Source organism: Mugil cephalus, chromosome 8, assembly GCF_022458985.1.
Source record: "Mugil cephalus isolate CIBA_MC_2020 chromosome 8, CIBA_Mcephalus_1.1, whole genome shotgun sequence".
In the NCBI taxonomy this organism is placed as follows: Eukaryota; Metazoa; Chordata; class Actinopteri; order Mugiliformes; family Mugilidae; genus Mugil; species Mugil cephalus.
Window position 1 is genome coordinate 5830705 of NC_061777.1, and position 16859 is coordinate 5847563.

Sequence of the window (16859 nt, forward strand, 5' to 3'; positions counted from 1 at the left end):
TCGGACTTTCTTCCTGGGAGGCAGCAGCGCTAACCACCGAGCCGCTTGTGTTTGCGTCTTGCTGGGGATGGCTGATGTCGTCGAGGACTGTCATATGGGGTGTGGATGTCTAAGTAACATCCACGTAAATGCCACGTCCAGAAGTTTCCTAGCAGAACATTGAATCGTTACAAGATGGTCAGTGTCACTTACTTCACCTGTCAGCGGTCATAATGTTATGCCTGATTGGTGTGTGTTGTTACGCTGATGCTGGTGTTAGTTTTATGCAGGCATAAATGAAGTATTTTATTTTTGACTGACTGCCTCATGCCTCTGGGCTCCAGCCCTCCTCCCCACAGCTCCCTGGAGGATAAGCAGCAATAGATAACGGATGAATCTGAATAATGAACAAAAGATGTTACAACAGTTCTGAGCTAAGTTCACACATTAAGCACATTAACACGAACAGATAAGATGTGACTTTCCGATTACGTTGACCCCCCAGTTAATAGCAAGGTACGGAGTGTGCCGTGGATATATGAAAAAAAAACAAACATGTATTAAGCATGTAGCAACAATGTGTATGACATTACATACATGTATTTATGGATGAAGGGATCATATATTTATGGAGACTGAAACGCCCCAGGTCAAACTAATTTAAACAATCTCTATTTCTCTCGGCACTAAGAAAAAAATTAGTGTTGTGTTTACTTGCATTTTGACAACTTGAAATATGTACTTCTCCGCCAGCCTTGAAAATTATGCAAATTGCCTTTAACTCATCCTTTGTGCTTCAGCATTGGGTGTTTTTTTTTTTTTTTTGTAATGGTTGTCATAGCATGGTGTTCCCTCCCACGCTATCTTTTGTTGGTTAAAACTACAATACTTGCACAAAGAGTGTGTTTTAATGTAGAAATTATGTGGGAGTGTTTGCTGTTTGCTGGGTTGGATGTGTGACAGCGCGGGGAGTAGATGGGAAGCCATGTTGGACGAGGAATGTGTTTTGCGAGTGAGAAAAACACTAAATTGGCGAATTTCCATCCACATGCAGTCTGGTGTAACAAAAGCTTTTCCCTACAAAAAGGAAAAAACCGAAGAGAAAAGGAAGCGTGAATTTATTTTGCACAAAGCAAAGCTGAGCAAAAAGTGTTTGTAGGTTCCTGTGTGTTTAATTGTAGTTACCTCACCCACATTCCAACATTTTAGCTGAACTAAAACACAAAATCAAATAGTGTTTTTCTTGATTGGAAAACAGATTTTACTGTATCTGTGCTCATTTCAGTCAGTCAGTCTTTTCCTTCCGGTACCAGTGAGACTGAATAAAGTGCTTTATATACATAGCTCATTTAATGGAAGATATGTAACACGCAGCAGAAAGAATTAATTTGAAAAAGCACGAAAGCCAGATAAACTTCCCCGCCCGGCCCAACATTGGCCTGGAGTTGCTCCATTGGGAACTGGTTATGCTCTGCTGGGCCAATCAAACCATTTGGGTGGGTTTTATGTGGTGACAGATGGACAGAGGAGTAACGGCAACGTAGTCATGCAAGCATCTGAGAGCAGTGGAGTCGAATTAGGAACAAGACGGCTCTGACTGGTCGTAGGTCTGTCTGATTGCATGCAGAGATATCGATAGCGGTTTTCCCAGAATCGACTGAAATACAGCCCGTAATAGAATCACATTACACGTTACCAGACTTACACCAATCAGACATAACATTTTGAGCCCCTTCCTAATATTGTGTAGGTGTCTCTTGTGCCTCCAAAACCGCTGTGACTCATCAGAGTATGGACATGGACTTTCTGAGGGTGTCCTGTCTCGTCTGCCAACAGAATGTTGTTAGTGGGGGCAGAGTGTCATTGGGTTGAGGTGCCTGGTCTGGTCTAGGTGGGTGCTGCATGTCTAAGTAACAACCAGATGAACAACCAGTCCAAAAGTTTCCCAGCAAAACACTGTGTTGTGATAAGATGGTCAATGTTATATACTTCTCCTGTTGGTGGTTTTAATGTTGTGGCTGATCCGTGTATCTTCTCTAGTTTTATGCTGTAATCCTCCTTAACAAAAGGAGAAACATTCTTAATAGTTTTTCAAATAATAAGATCTAAACTGATTAAACTTTTATAATATGATCAAACTTTTATTATATTATAATTTTTTTTATATTGATGTGTGTATTTGTATTCTAATTGCCTATTTAGTCTTACATATTCATACATATACAAAGTAATTACAGTTTGGGATTAGTAAATTAATTGTGATTCCGTTCGATAATAATCATTAGTTGAGAAGAGTTGACATTATAGAATACGCCTTGTAAAATACTATTCACGATGTCTTTGTAGTATATATATACGTGATCATGGGAGCTTATCATCGTCAGTGTGTTAGTTATACAGGGCTGGAAGAAGAGGCAGCACATTGCAGCACTCTACTGTACTTTCTGCTACAGACTTAACTACGCATTCCACCTTAAAACCCCTAGCAGGAATGTGCTCCGGCTGCGCCTCATCTGTGAGGAATACTTCAGCATCTTAATTATTCATAGCTTATTCCATTTGGTCTAGTTTCTGAACTTGAAGCCTCTTCAGCATCCAGCACCAGAGAAGTGAGCGTGTCCAAATCTGGAGAAAATGTGGAGCAGCTGCATGGGAAATAAATAAATTGGGCAGTGTTTGACTTTGATCGTGTAGTCATTGCATTGGATCTCAGTCCATAGCTCTAGAAGACGATAGAGGAGCTATAACGACGGAGGTTACAGTTTGCAGAAAAGCTGATGCTCATTGTTACATGACAATAGAGAGATGCTAACTGGTCTCTTCTCACAAAATTACACTTTGTGCACTAAACCACATTTTGCCACGTTAACCTGAAAACTTTCTCATTGTCTCTCTGTGAGAGTGTGGCAGCAACTTTTACAAACCAAAAACCCATTCCCCAATATGGATGTGACTGCTAGTCAAGATTGGTGACCCGTGGACATTAATTAGATACAATTACACTGTTCTTTCCTAATGTAATTGGACCTAATAGATTTAGATTTAGATTACCTGATAATACAGAACTTGGCATATCATGGGCAACTACTTTGGCTTCTGTTGGCTTTTTCCCAGCTCTTTGTTTAATAGAAAGAATCCTTCACTTCTGCACAAAACTTGCATATCAACTAAAACTCCATCCATGTACTGGGAGTAGAACATATTCAGATTTCTTACACAGTACAAAGTAATGCTTTGCAAAAATGAAACCTAAATTCTTGGTCTGAATACATAGGACGAGAACAGACAGCTCATGTGCGACATACTGTGTGCTGCAGATATGTATAGCCTGTACAAAAACAGGCTGACTCTCAGCACCATCAATAGCATCTGGTAGGGCTCCCCAACCTGTTGTAAAATGGGATATTGTAGGCTGGTTAAAAAATGCAGTATTTCTTTGAACCCTTCTCCATGTACTGCACCTAAAGGTGCAATAACTTTGATAAATGGTTGATGTGCAGCCTCTTTCTCTCTGTTACCGCAGGACATTTGGTGAAGTTGTTAGCTGACTGATGTCCAGAGGATTTGGACCATTCCTGATGTCTTTTCAGATGAGTGTGCAGTAGGGTTTGTTGTATTTCAGCACTGACACGTCACGGTAGCATGGGCTTCATCTTTAATGTAGCGTTTTCAGGCACTTGATGAACTGCTACTAGCTAGCTGCACTTAGCCACTGTGCTGCTCAGCTGTCTTCTTGGAGGCGTCCATGTTGTTATTGTCGCGTGATTAGTGACTAGTTGACACGATTCGTGGCGGCAGTGGCTCAGGAGGTGGAGCAGTCGTCCTATAACTGAAAGCTTGCCGATGAGTCTACGAGTCTGTACAACCCCTACCTGCCTGGTCCTTCACAACGTGCAGGAATGCAGGCTTGTGCAGGCTTGATTTTGACTGCATTACAGTCACACACATGATCCTTTTTATTTCCTTTATGGACATCTTTCTCTGATAAGTAATCACAGTATGAATAATTATTCTAGAGAGATTACTATGGAGAGTGTGCGCTGAGTGAATGGCCTTAGCGTCATAGCTTAGCGTGAAAAGAGCCGCTGTGTATTTTTCCTTGCAGAGAATTTGAAGTCATTTGCGTCCGGTCATTAGGGAGCAGTGGGTTTCCCTCCTTAAAGAAATAGAGCAAAGTAATGTTTAAACTCTGAAGCTCTCTTTTAAAGCTTGCACAACACCAGATGTCTTGCGCGGCATCTTTCGGCTCAGAGGCATTCAGATGAAAAATGACCCGGTATATTCTGTACCATGCTGTTATCGTTTGGAATTCGTGTTGAAAACCATAATATCCTCAGATTTCATATTGGCCTTGATGCAGAAGCTCAAAGGTGGACATGGGTTAAGTTGAGGGCTGTGGTGGATTTCACTTTTCCCCCGGGGTTATAATTGTAAGATCGCAACACGTATACGACTCCTCTTGTCAGAAATGTGGATTTATCTTAAGTCATTTCCTGCAGGAGAAATTCTTGCGAGTTGCGAATGAAGTCTCTATCACACGAACGCCGCCTTGAAGGGTGATTTCCGACAGTTACATTTCACAATAGGCGTGAGACAGACTTGCTTTCATTTTCTCAAAGGAGTAATTTTCCTTTTCTGCCTCCCACGCTCGACGACACAGCTGACTTCTCAGGTTTGAACTGAAAGTAGTTACCAGAGGTCTTATCTGGGTCAAATGGAAATGAGTGGCAAAAACAAACAGAAAGTGATGCTCCTGTTTCTGGAGTCTGACCGTAATTTGCCCCAAACATATTCCATTCATGTTTATTGCATATTTCCTGGCATTACTTCTGGTATTTAGCAGAATAAGTTCACATTCATGTCCTTTATTTTTGTTTAACGGAGCTCAATGAAGTCTTTCTGGTTGTTTTTTTCCAAAACATCACCTCAAACCAAATACTGTTTGTTAGTTGGACTTTATTGTCTCCCTGGGACGGCTATATATACATCACCTTTACATGTGCAATCACGCAAAAGACCAGATGAAATGCATAAAGTACAACACAAAGCCACACAACAGCAACAGACAAAACAACATGAAATCAAAACATGTAGTTTACTCAACGGGCTGCCTTGATTGAGGTTGTTATGACTGCGGTTAAAACACATTGGTCTGTTTGTTGCTTTATGGTCTTATCTTCATCTGTATTCGACTCATTCACTTGCAAATATTTCCTAGACTGGTGCAGTGGTGTTGCTTTTGATACTTTTTTTGTTAGTGGGGCTGCCACTTTGGGTTAGGGATTTTGTCCAGCGCACTGCCTCGGGTCCGTCTATACCAGACGTAATTATGTGAAAGTCTATTTTCCCAAGCCCAAAGGAAAAACTGGTGAAGCGGTTAAGAACACACAATTTGGACATTAATCTCTGTAAAGCAGTAGTTGTCCCATGGCCCATTTTACTTGGTCCGTAGCAAATTGTAAACACAATGGAATATGGAATGAGATGTATAGTAATGACATAGAACTTCACTACAGTACTTAAGTACTAAAACGCGGTATCTGTACTCTACTGGAGTAGAGTTACTTTTACTTCACTACATATTTTTTCGATAAGTAATTTTTTTACTCCGGTGCATTTTTTTTTGTGCTGCATCGTGTCTCGTTACCATTGTCCTTTTGCAAAACCCCGCCCCCAAACGGTGATTGTCCAATCGTACATCCAACAAACAAGGTCCGTCAAGCCGGCTGCCGATCTCCGACAAGCAAAATGGGGAAGCGTGTGGTCGGACACTGGTTTCCCCAGGAGTTTGGCCTTGAAGCTGAAAACACAACAGGAGCCTTAAGTGGATCAAACATTGTGGAAGGCCCCACTCCCAGCTAAATCTAAAGAAAATTAACAACCTAGCGAGGTCACGTTCACTAGCTAACTTTAGCTTGGGTCTCAATGTTTTGAGCTCTCTCTAACGTTATGTTTCGTCAGTTTACAACAAAGCTGAACATAGGGTCCCGACTGGCAATTTAAACTTATTTTGTTTTCATCTTTCATGTAACATTTCGTGTAGGATCTTGTGAATGGACAGCCTACTCCTGAGGTTACTGACTGTACATGTACATGTCGCCTACTTGTACATTCCTGTCCTTGTACTGAGAATCGTGAGTGTTGTTTAGACTTAATATTTGAAATAATATGAACAAGGATATTCAAGCTTTTGGCTGCTTTCTTTAATAACTACAATTATGGTACTTTTACTTTCAGTACTTAAGTAGTAAATATTAAAATACGCAACTTGCAACACAAAAAATGTTGAATACTTTACTACTTCAGTGTGGTGCTTAAAGAACACCTCAATTTCTACTCAAGTCACTTTTTTTTGTACTGTTACTCAAGTCTGGGTGTCTTTATACATGTTTGCCCACACACGGAACTTGCATTTGTACTATTAGGTTTAAACTGTAGGGGGCGCTCCATAAGACAAGATTAACCAAAGGAGAATTTTGCCACATGCGACCCAACAATTGCAGAAGGGACGAAACGCGGCACGTTGGGAAAATGAATATTTCTTCACAGAAAACAAGGGGCAGTGTGTCTGTTTGATATGCAATGAGACTGTTGCCGCTGTGATGAAAGACAGTATAATATACAACAACACTACGAAACCAAACATCAGACCCACGCTGCTGCCAAATGAGAGGAGAAAGATGAGAGAATGACAGCTAGTCTGCAAGATCAAAACGCAGGGAAATGCCGCAACGCTCAAGTTTCGAGGTCCTCGACTCATTGCCCGGCATGAGAAAGCTTTCTCAGATAGTGACTTCATAAAACAGGCCCATGTATTTTTCAGCATGTGGCCCCCAGTGAAAAAAAAGTTTGGATGCTGCTGCTGTAAAGGTTTTTGGAGTTAAAATATAACATGTTGAGCTGTGGCTCTCTGACTCTGAGTCTTTTATACTGTATTCTGTCACATGTCTGACGCTCAGAGTTGTGCGTCCATTAAAGCATCTGGTGGATTTCTTTTGAGAGCGAAGCACAAAACGTAGGCAGATGGAAAATTAGCCTGATTGATTTGTTTATCGCGTTGCCCTTTTTCACTCGCCTTCTTTTTCTTCCAAATCTCTCCTTTTCAGGTTTCTCCCAGCGTAAGCGCGCTTTTGTCTCTCCGCCCTCCTCCCTCTCTGCTTTTCATCTTTCATTTCTTTACTCTGCTGTCTCCTTTGCTGTTTACCCACCACCTATTCAAAGGCCAAAATAAAACTGGGAGCCTGAGTCCATCTGGATCTGTTGTGGCATGCCATTTGCTACCCTGAATGCCAGCCAGTCCTGGGCCGCCATCTGTGCCACTCTTTGTTGCAGAGGTACTACTCTGGGGCGCTGCCAGTGGCACTCAAACCATCCATCCATCTATCCATCCATCCACTCCACACTTGCAAAAGGAAATTGTGAGACGGGGGAAGGCAAACGCCTTAAATGGGCCTGTTCCAAGCGACCGACTTGCCCTTGCTGTTACATAAAGCCTCCAGATTATGTAAGACTGGACATCTTGTCCAGTCTTCCATTTTTCTTTGTGTGGGCAGTTCCGTCTCTCCGGGCGAGATAGTGGGATGGAAGGAGGTGTGGAGAGTGTGGGCAAATTAGTGGGCGCTTGTTTTTCAGGCGGTACAGTTCCTTTGCAGCTGGAACTCACAGCGCCAGCTTCCAGTCTAATTGTGGCACTTGTGCTGAACAGCCTTGGCCCAAGGCTTTCCTCTCCTCCACGTTACCAAACGAGCGCCGGCGGGTGATGGAGTGGCAGGGGTGGATTCATCTGTGTGTATGTGGGAGAGTTTGCACAAACAAATTGGTCGTAGAACGTGTTGGAATCGCAGCCCGCTGAGCGCGGGGCTCACGGTGCCGCCGCTCTTCCTGCTGGGCTGCGCACATACGAGCGCACTGCGACCACGCTGAGGATCCCCGGCTCTCACTGTTTACCCGCTGTTTCCTTCTGTGCGTCACCGGATCGGTGGTTCAAAAACAAGGGAGTCTGCACCAGAACCTGAGTCTGACATGTTTTGCGGTTGACATCATGAGATTGACCAGTCTGGAAGACACAACGCACAAGACGTGGATGAGATCACGTATAAATCTCTTGAATAACGTCTGGTCTGTGGTAAATGATTATTGAAGTGATTTGTAGCTGATGTTTGATATGAAATAATGGCTCGTGAGCCAAAAACTTGTATTCCTTTATAATAAGCTTTATCACCATCATACAACATTTTTTTTTAAGTTGACATACTTTTGAAACACTATTTCCACAGCTGAGGAAAAACTAATGTTCAGTGTTGATCTAGAGACATGAGAACGGTGAGCTACATCTTTTAAACGTTTCTCAGCCTCCAGAAGCTGAAAAAGCCCCTACGGCATCGTCAGGAGTTATGCAACACTGGGTAGCTCCTCCAGAGCTACGGAAAGCATTATGTAACTTCTGTTTTTTTGTTTTTTTTTTTTACATCTAAGTGTAGACTGAATTTAGCTTGTCAAGTTCCACAACGTCAATGGCAGTGAAATTAGTGTAGAGATTATCTTTAGCACATTTGTGAAACGCGCAAATACTGTTGGACTTGCTGTTTGATTTCCTCCCAGTGAAAAATGGGCTGAAGTGCAGAGTCAAACTGCTGGATCGTCACACCAGGGATAGGAACCGATACTCAGTACCATTATGACTGACTCGAATGGTAGTAACCAAACCGAAAAGCAACGCAAATTTTGGTACTTCGTTTTGAATTTTTAAGTACCGCCTCCTTAGCCGTGCCGATGCTACATGTGATCTCACATCAGCTTTACATCTGCATGGATGCAGGTTTGACTGTACTTCACCTCAGAAGTACTCGGCAACCTCCAACAAGTACTCAAATGCGATATTGTGCAAGGAAGGTAACACCTGGAATTTGATTTAACATCTGAAGACGTATAGCATTTTTTGTATGGTCTTTGACAGCCTGCCTGACAGCGAAACCACACACCAAGTTAGCAGCATCCCCGAAGAGGAGAGTCCCAGCGCTGCCAGCGTCAAAGACATCACACATGATGATGACAGCAGCCATCCTTCTTCGCATGACTAACTTAATGTTGTTAATGTGTAATTTATGCCGAGTAAGTAAGTTGTTGTTAAATTGATGCGGTAAATTGATGCTAAATTAATGCATGTAAAGCAAATCATGTCATAATCTCATTCAGCGCTCTTTGTTGTTTGATGGCAGTGACTCCCTTCACCTCGGCCAAGAAGGCTCAAGTGACAAAAGAAAAAGTGGAGGGAATGCACAAAGCAGAAACCGCTGAAGGTTTAATGTTGCTAAGTGTTTTGGAGGCACTTAAACATTGAAAGTTGATAGAAATTACTATAAAATCATGTGACTTTTTAGTTTGCTGTTAATTTTAGTTGTATTTATATTATTCAAATTCATATTCTGTTCAACTTCCATGTCACAAAATGCCTTTTTGGACACAGTTTGTATGTTTTTTATTCTCTAAGCACCGGTTCAGGCACCTTTAAGTAACGCTTTGGCACCAGTATTGGATAAAACCTTAATAATACCCGTCCCTAGTCACTGCCTTGTGTTTCAGTGGTGTAAATACATAATGATACAGACACACCAGAGCGCAGGCATAAATGTTTTGGGTGGTGGAACCCTGTACTTTTATGGACTTCATATGAAGCATTGTTGAAACGGTGACACTCGGATATCTTTACTTCCTTTACCCCTGGTATTGTCTTTCATACATATTTTGTCATCCCGGGTCAAAACTCACCTGCATTTTTAGTCAACATCTTCTATACCAACTACTATGGATTGGACACTTCTTTTTGGAATCAATGGGCAACAGAGCAAAATGATGTTACATAGAAACATTTAAGGTGGGTGTTATTTGAGTCTGAGGACAATAGTAAGGTTTATCTTTCACTTCATGATGTTTTCTATATGCAAATTTAGTAATTTAAGTCTTTATTAGAAAGCCTGTAAGACAGAGATGTCAGCACATTGACCATGTCAACTAAACTGTGAAAAAACGTGTCATTATACTCTAATGTGGTGCAGTGAAATTCAGTTTCACCAATGTGACAAAACCAGATAATCTGAGGAAAAGCGTTTATAAATAATAAGCGAATCGATACAGCATTGAATAAGACAGAATAGGAGCAGCAGCGTGATTTAACGTCAGCCAGGTTGTTGTTGTGCAAGTACACATTGTGGTGCTCTCTCTTATTGATTCAGGGTGGGGCATCCTCCCTCCCACGCTGCTGTCCTTGGAAAGGGTGGAGGGCAACGGGGAAGTAAAGGAAAGGACGTGATGTGGTGGGGAACCGGGCTGGATGGCTTGTCTTAACGGTGGCTCATTGTTTCCCTGGTTTCCTCGAGTCACTTCCCCCCACTAAGCAAACACAAAATAAACAGAGACACACACACAGTGAGACAAAGGACAGAGGGGCAGCAGTGTGTTATCTCAGGGCTGTGTCATCTCAGTTGTGCAACGTATGATATACATCATCATTATCATTGTTTTTGTGTATAACCCACCCTCTGTTCACACATAGCATTGCATCATTGTGTCAGTCCTTCTGTAAATTTGAGATCAGATTAGTTGAAATGACAAAAAAAAGGGAGGAAATACCCCGTCATACACAAACACACCTCAGCCTCCCAGCTGCTCCGGCTAATTACCAGCGCTCCCAGACCAGCAGCCCCCCAGCCTCTCCGGCGGACCTCCTCCGTGGCCTTGTGCGGTTAATGATATTATTGTTTGGTGACGGTGCTGGGTCTCCGTCGCTCCTCTTAATGCGACTGCACCTGCTTCCTCTGGCTCCACTGATGGCAGGTGGAAAAAAAAAGAAATGAGCCCAGCGATAAGTCATCATTCACAGAGCAGTCACACACAGGACGGATTTATTTATTTATTTAACTGTTGTCTAGACACCTTCTCTCACAAAGGGAGCACATGCTAAAGTCTTAAAATGCTGCATATTAGATGGAGTTTCACAAAATAAATTCAGATATTGTCATGAGGTTAAATGATTGTTTGGCAGAAGAAATAAACAATAGCATTTAGCTGCTGTATTCTGTACTGTGCACGTGACAAGAAACTCTTTGAATCTTCCTTCAAATGTCTTGTTTTGAGTATATTTTCCTCCTTATTAAACATAATTGCTTCAATGAAAAGATTTTTTAGATCTTTAGAAGAAAAGTGCTCTTCCACTGAAATGCAGCCTTGATTCCTGTAAACTACATCCCTGCGCATACATGCAGGTTTCCTGCAGAAGGAATTAAGTTGCGTTTCTTTCTTCTGGCAGTGAGAATAACAACTCAAACTCTGTCGAAACTGCAGTTTTATAACTGTTTTCCGTTGCAACATTTATCCTGAAACACACCGGTAGCAACTCCACGAATGTCGCAACGGAAAACAGTTTTAAATCTGCAGAAAAGAGAGAGCGTTGTGTGAACTCGTCTGGCAAGTTTGAACGTAACAGACGTTCGTATTTGATTTAAAGACTCTCCACTGTTCAACCATGAACGAAACATCAACCATAGCATCAGATGTGATTTATTTGGCAGGCGCAACAGAACATTTTACACACGTACATACTACAAGATATATATTATAATGTGATTATGAAAACAAATTCATTTGTCCAGTATTCTGTTCCTGAAACAAAGGTTTAACTTTTCATTGATACGTTCATTAATAGTTGCATGTAAAAAACAAAACACAAAAAACAGGTAGGAACTCAAATAAACTAAATGAATGAGAACTGTTTCGTTTCATGGTCTGTGAATCACTAACTAACACGACTGAACACAGAGGGTTTCAGCAGAACAGAAAGTTAATATATCTCCAAGAGAGTTTGTCCAAACACGCGAGGACAATGCTACTCAGTTTCCAGGTGGCACCAAACGCCTGCTCCAAAACCCTGAAATGCGAGTCATCGTCGACACGATCTCAGGCAGAGCTGTACAAACAAGTGCGTCTCGGCGGGACACGCATTGTTTATGGCGGTTTAGAGGGGGCAACCTGTGCACTCTGTGAATCCAGGCAGGTGTGAGGACAACTGGAGAAACATCAGAGGAGCAGGTCTGGAAACGGGATTTCTCCCCACCCCCATCTCAGTCTATTAGAGGGCGTCTTATTGACCATAAAACACATAAATGTTGCGTACGGAGGAAGAAAGGTGCGGGTCCTCTTTTGATGTTGTGACATATTTTGGTAGAAAGACTTCTCAGACGATTTCCAAATTGTTGACTGAATGTCCATCCGTTCTAGGCAGTGTAGACTGACGCTGAGCAAAGGCATTGTTCATTTTGAATGCGCCTTGGAGACATCAGTGGTGCTTTAGATAGATAGATAGATAGAAAGATAGATAGATAGATAGAAGAGAAACGCCTCTTGTATGGACATACATTTGTTTGACTGCTCCGAGTCTTCGTCCAGTTAAAATCATACATTCAGGAATATATCACTCTCACTGAGGTTGTTTATATTGAAAGGAATTATTGCGAGTTTCATATTGTAAAAGTCTGAGCTGCTTCTCTGCTTTTACTCTGGCCTTCATGTTACGCTTCACTCTTTCATTTAACCTTTTCCGTCTTTTCGTCGGCTTTGATCCGTACGCCGTCTGCTTCTTATATGTTCAAAGCCGTAGGAGCGCCACACCCATAGCCACAGCCATGGCCCAGTTTCTCGCTGTTATATAAGCACATTCCTGGTTCAATTGGAACCAGCGATTCCTCCGCGTGGTTCTGATCAGCTGTGCTCAGAGCACTAGGTGTTGATTGACGGTAGTGTGGGGTCGTGTGTTTGAGAGGTGGCTGCGCCGGTCTGTTGGGGGAGGAGGAGGGGTGGCCTCTTGTGTGGTCGGGATCAGTTTACCGGAGGAAGTGTGGACGCTGGTCTGCGCTGAGAAAAACAGACTGAGCGGTGAAATTCCAGGGATTCCTCAGACACCAAAAGGGGGTCGCCTCGGTGACTTTAGGTGGGACAAAATTCCTGGCAGTCCGTGGGATCTGAAAGCAGTGGGGTGTGGATGGTGGGGTTGTTGTTGTTGTTTGAGGTTTCAGGATTGGGGGAAAAAAAAGGTATAAATGGTGCAATTCTCAAGATGCAGACATGTAAGCATTGGGTTCAAATAAGGCCATAAATCAAGTTACTGGCCAAACTGTATTTAAATTGCATTGCACACTAATTGGCCGGATGTATGTTATTACTTCATGTGCACCATAATCTGTCGAAGTATATTATTTTGCACATGTAACAACATTGCAGCATTTTACGCGTAAAAACAAAAGTGCACATCCAGAGATGGATTCATACTTAATGTAAAGAACCATCTAAAGTAAAGTTACATTATAATTTATGAGTTTGCAGCCGTATAATATTAACACTGTAAGCTTCATTTAATGTAGCTGCTTCTTCTAAATAGTCATGGTAAAAACACTGTGCTTTTGTGTTAATCTGTAGAGTAACAACAGCCACCTGATAAATGTAGCTCGATAGAATAAAATGCCCATCATCACACTGTGACTCGTAGGGAAGTAGAAATGAAAAGTGGCACGCGATGGGAATACTTTGCACACACATCTGTGACGCAAGAAAAGTGATGCAACAATAGGTAAAACACGACATTAAAACCACTGACAGGAGAAGTAAAACGTTGACCATCTTCTGACAATTCAATGTTCGGCTGGGAAACGTTCGTACCTGGCATTCCTGTGGGTGTTATTAGGCGTATACGACCCACCTAGACCAGACGAGACACCCCCACCCCATAGCAATGACACTCCGTGATGGCAGCAACCTGACACAAACGCACAAAAGCTTTAGGAACAACTCAAAAAAATAAAAACTAAATAAAAACACACACGAAAACAGCACAAGGTGTTGACCTGGCCTCCAAATTCTGTGGGATGATCCACAGAGACCCCTCCACCATCCATAGGACCCAAAGGCCTCCCACTAACTACATTCTTTTACCATCATACCACCAGGGCACCTTCAGGAGGCCCATGTAGTACAAAGTACACTTCAATACCAAATTTGAGTGAATGTCCTCCACAGCTGCTTAGACGTCTTTTGATCTGCACATCATCAAATCACTTGCCAGCCCAGAGAACATCAGGATGTTCTCACAGACGCGGCCTTCCAGACGGAGACGGAGGACCCGCTGTGAGAAGCAGGCCGCGATGTTCTCGATTCAGGATGCCTCAAATACTATTAACCGCAGTGAATGTGCTTTTTCAGCTGCAGACCACCGCGGCAGGTCAGCAGTGTGGAAGCACAACAAGGGAATCATTCATTCAGCTGTTTACTTGCTCGGTGCTTCAGCTGGCCTCGTCTGCACGATACAGTGTCCCGCCGACTGGCCTTCTGATGTAACAGTCTCTCGGAGCAGAGCACTGACCGACATCTACCATTCATGTGAATGAACACGGCGTTCCCTCGCATAAGAATCCACCTACCTTATTTGGGAAATGAAATTACTTGGAGGAATGCAGTGTTTTGTGACTGGGCCCAAATTTGAGCACCAACAGTTTATTTTAGTCTTTATACTCTGTGATCCACTTTTAGTTCTTTGTTCCTGTTTGAAGGCTCTACCACTGCCAACTAAGGAAGAAGGAATTCAAGGTGGAAGTGCCACTGCCAATTTCAGCCCAACCTGCTGACAAACAGAAAGGTGTTTGTGTTTATGACCCACATGTGGTCAAACCCGGATTTTTACAGTGTTTTCCTACAGCAGCCTGCGCTCACAACAACTTTCTCCCATAGACAACCATTTACCGCACACTTCCCCAGATGGCCCTTCCCACATCATCTCAAATTGACCTGTGTTGCTGAATAGATCACAGTAGACATGAGGTTTTCCTCATGTTCGGCATCTGGTGCTTGAGGGAAATGTTTTGAAGCGCGGGACTTAAGCCAAGTTCGGTGTTGGTCTAAGTGGCTTCTGCAAATTGGTGGCTACTATAAAAATGCAGGCAAATTAGAGGGTGTCCAGGCAGTGGACTGAGAGTTCTGTAATTCATCTCAGAGGCTGGAGTAAAACTTTAAAAAACAGAAGGCCCGATAAGTGACGTGGCGTGGCTCTTCCATGAGTGTTTTGAAAATTCTGTGGTTCGCAATCCCACCCTGCTGCAGGGGCATATGCTTCGCAGCTGCAACTCACATCTATACGTGAAAATGCCCTCCATGGGTTGCTGTATTATCAACAGGCCATGATGAACTTACGATAATTATGCGTTTATGGGAACGGCCATAATGCCCACACATAAAGCCATCAACATGAACACCGTACATCTATTTTTTGCCCCTTTTTTTGTCTTTGAAAAGTTGGAAGTGGGCATTTAATTAGCCACAAAGGACCCGAGTACAGGTTGCAAGTTTAATAAAAGTGGGCATCCGTGTCAAAAAGAGCACCTCATGTAGGAAACGCATGGGGTTTAATTGGTATACTCTTTCTGCTACAGACGCAGGCAAGAAGATGAAACATTATTATCAGTCCCCGGCGCCCTGCAATTATTATTTTCCTGTCTCTGCAATGCCAAGGTAAACAAAGGGTATTTAGGTCTGGTGCGAGCTGACAGTTGCCTCCAGTAGTTGAGACATATTGTTGTAATTGTGCTTGCGGGTGTAATAACTCTTAAATTGAAAATGTTATTTGCTCGAAGCTACCACTGCCACACGTACGCCTTGATTACATCCCATGCAGTTGGAGAAGCATCTCTTTTTGAGAAACACCTGAACAGGACTATTTTTGTCCAAACAGCTTTGCTTCTGTCCAGATGTCAACAAACAGAAGAACATACTGGTCCTGATGTCAGTGTGACCTTTTCAGGGCGGTTGACCTATTTTCATATTATTATATTATCAAGATATTTTACTTAAAGAAAAAAAACATCAACTCAGGACTCAAGAATCCCTTGAATTCTCAGAGGCCGACAAGATTCCACAAATTGCTGCTCTGCTCCCATGTTGAGGCTTTGTGTCTGATGTGAAACTTTGCAAAAAACCCTGACCTGAACAGCACGGTCAAAGAGCAGCATGCAGGCAGGGATCCTGAGCCTCTAAACAGTGGGACACCTTAGTTCTGCTCCAGCCTCAGCTGACGTAACCATCTTCAGCTTGTTCCCTTGTTTTACTCGCTGTGTGCTTGCTGACCTGGTTTTCTGCACCGAAAAACTCACACTGGAGATCTGCAGACTTGTGTCTTCCCTCTGACGGAGGGAAAAGACGACGACAGTGCAGGCTCAGCTGTTATTTATTAGTCGTCGCCGTACATACGCAGCCTAGCTCTTTGTTTTAGGGGAGTCGGTTTTATCATGCAAACTGTCTGCTCCTGACTTTTAATGGAACACGGACGAGCAATTAGAGCTTCTACCACAAAGGAACCAGGTTGAAAACATTCAGAAATCCTGGATATTGTAAGTAATGCCGATGGCGTAATTATGACAGATCCATCAAGCCCCCCGACCCCACCTCCCCACTCGTTGTCCAGGAGTTTTTTTTTTTTTTTTTGTTACATTATGGAAATTATTTTCCAGCCTTTGTTTGTGCGGATGGGTGTGTGTGTGTGTCAGTGTGGGAACAGTGTGTGTGATGCTCCTCAGCAGGCCAGCGGGGAACAGCCCGAAGGCATGTATGAGTAATGAGATGAGAGTCCGGCCGACGGTCTCTGTAATTACCTCTGCTGTGACAGCCTCATCATTTGTGTGTGAGAGAAAGGACGAAGAAGAGCTCACCAGCAGTCAGTTTACACAGATCAGGCATAAAATTATCACTACCTTTGTAATATAACTCAAAACAGTTGTGACTCATCGGGGAATGGACGTGGACCTTCTGAGGTTGTCCTGTGGTGTCTGGAAACAAGATGTTGTTAG

The 16859-nt window shown here is 42.8% G+C and overlaps 1 protein-coding gene and 1 long non-coding RNA gene across 2 annotated transcripts in view; both read left to right on the forward strand.

The window, feature by feature from the left end:
* Window positions 1–16859, forward strand: part of rasgef1ba (RasGEF domain family, member 1Ba) — a 96252-nt gene that overhangs the window by 45426 nt on the left and 33967 nt on the right. The window lies entirely within an intron of this gene.
* Window positions 7449–9549, forward strand: LOC125011825. The gene is made up of 2 exons (XR_007113227.1): window positions 7449–9090; window positions 9198–9549. It is a non-coding gene; the product is annotated as an uncharacterized LOC125011825 (long non-coding RNA).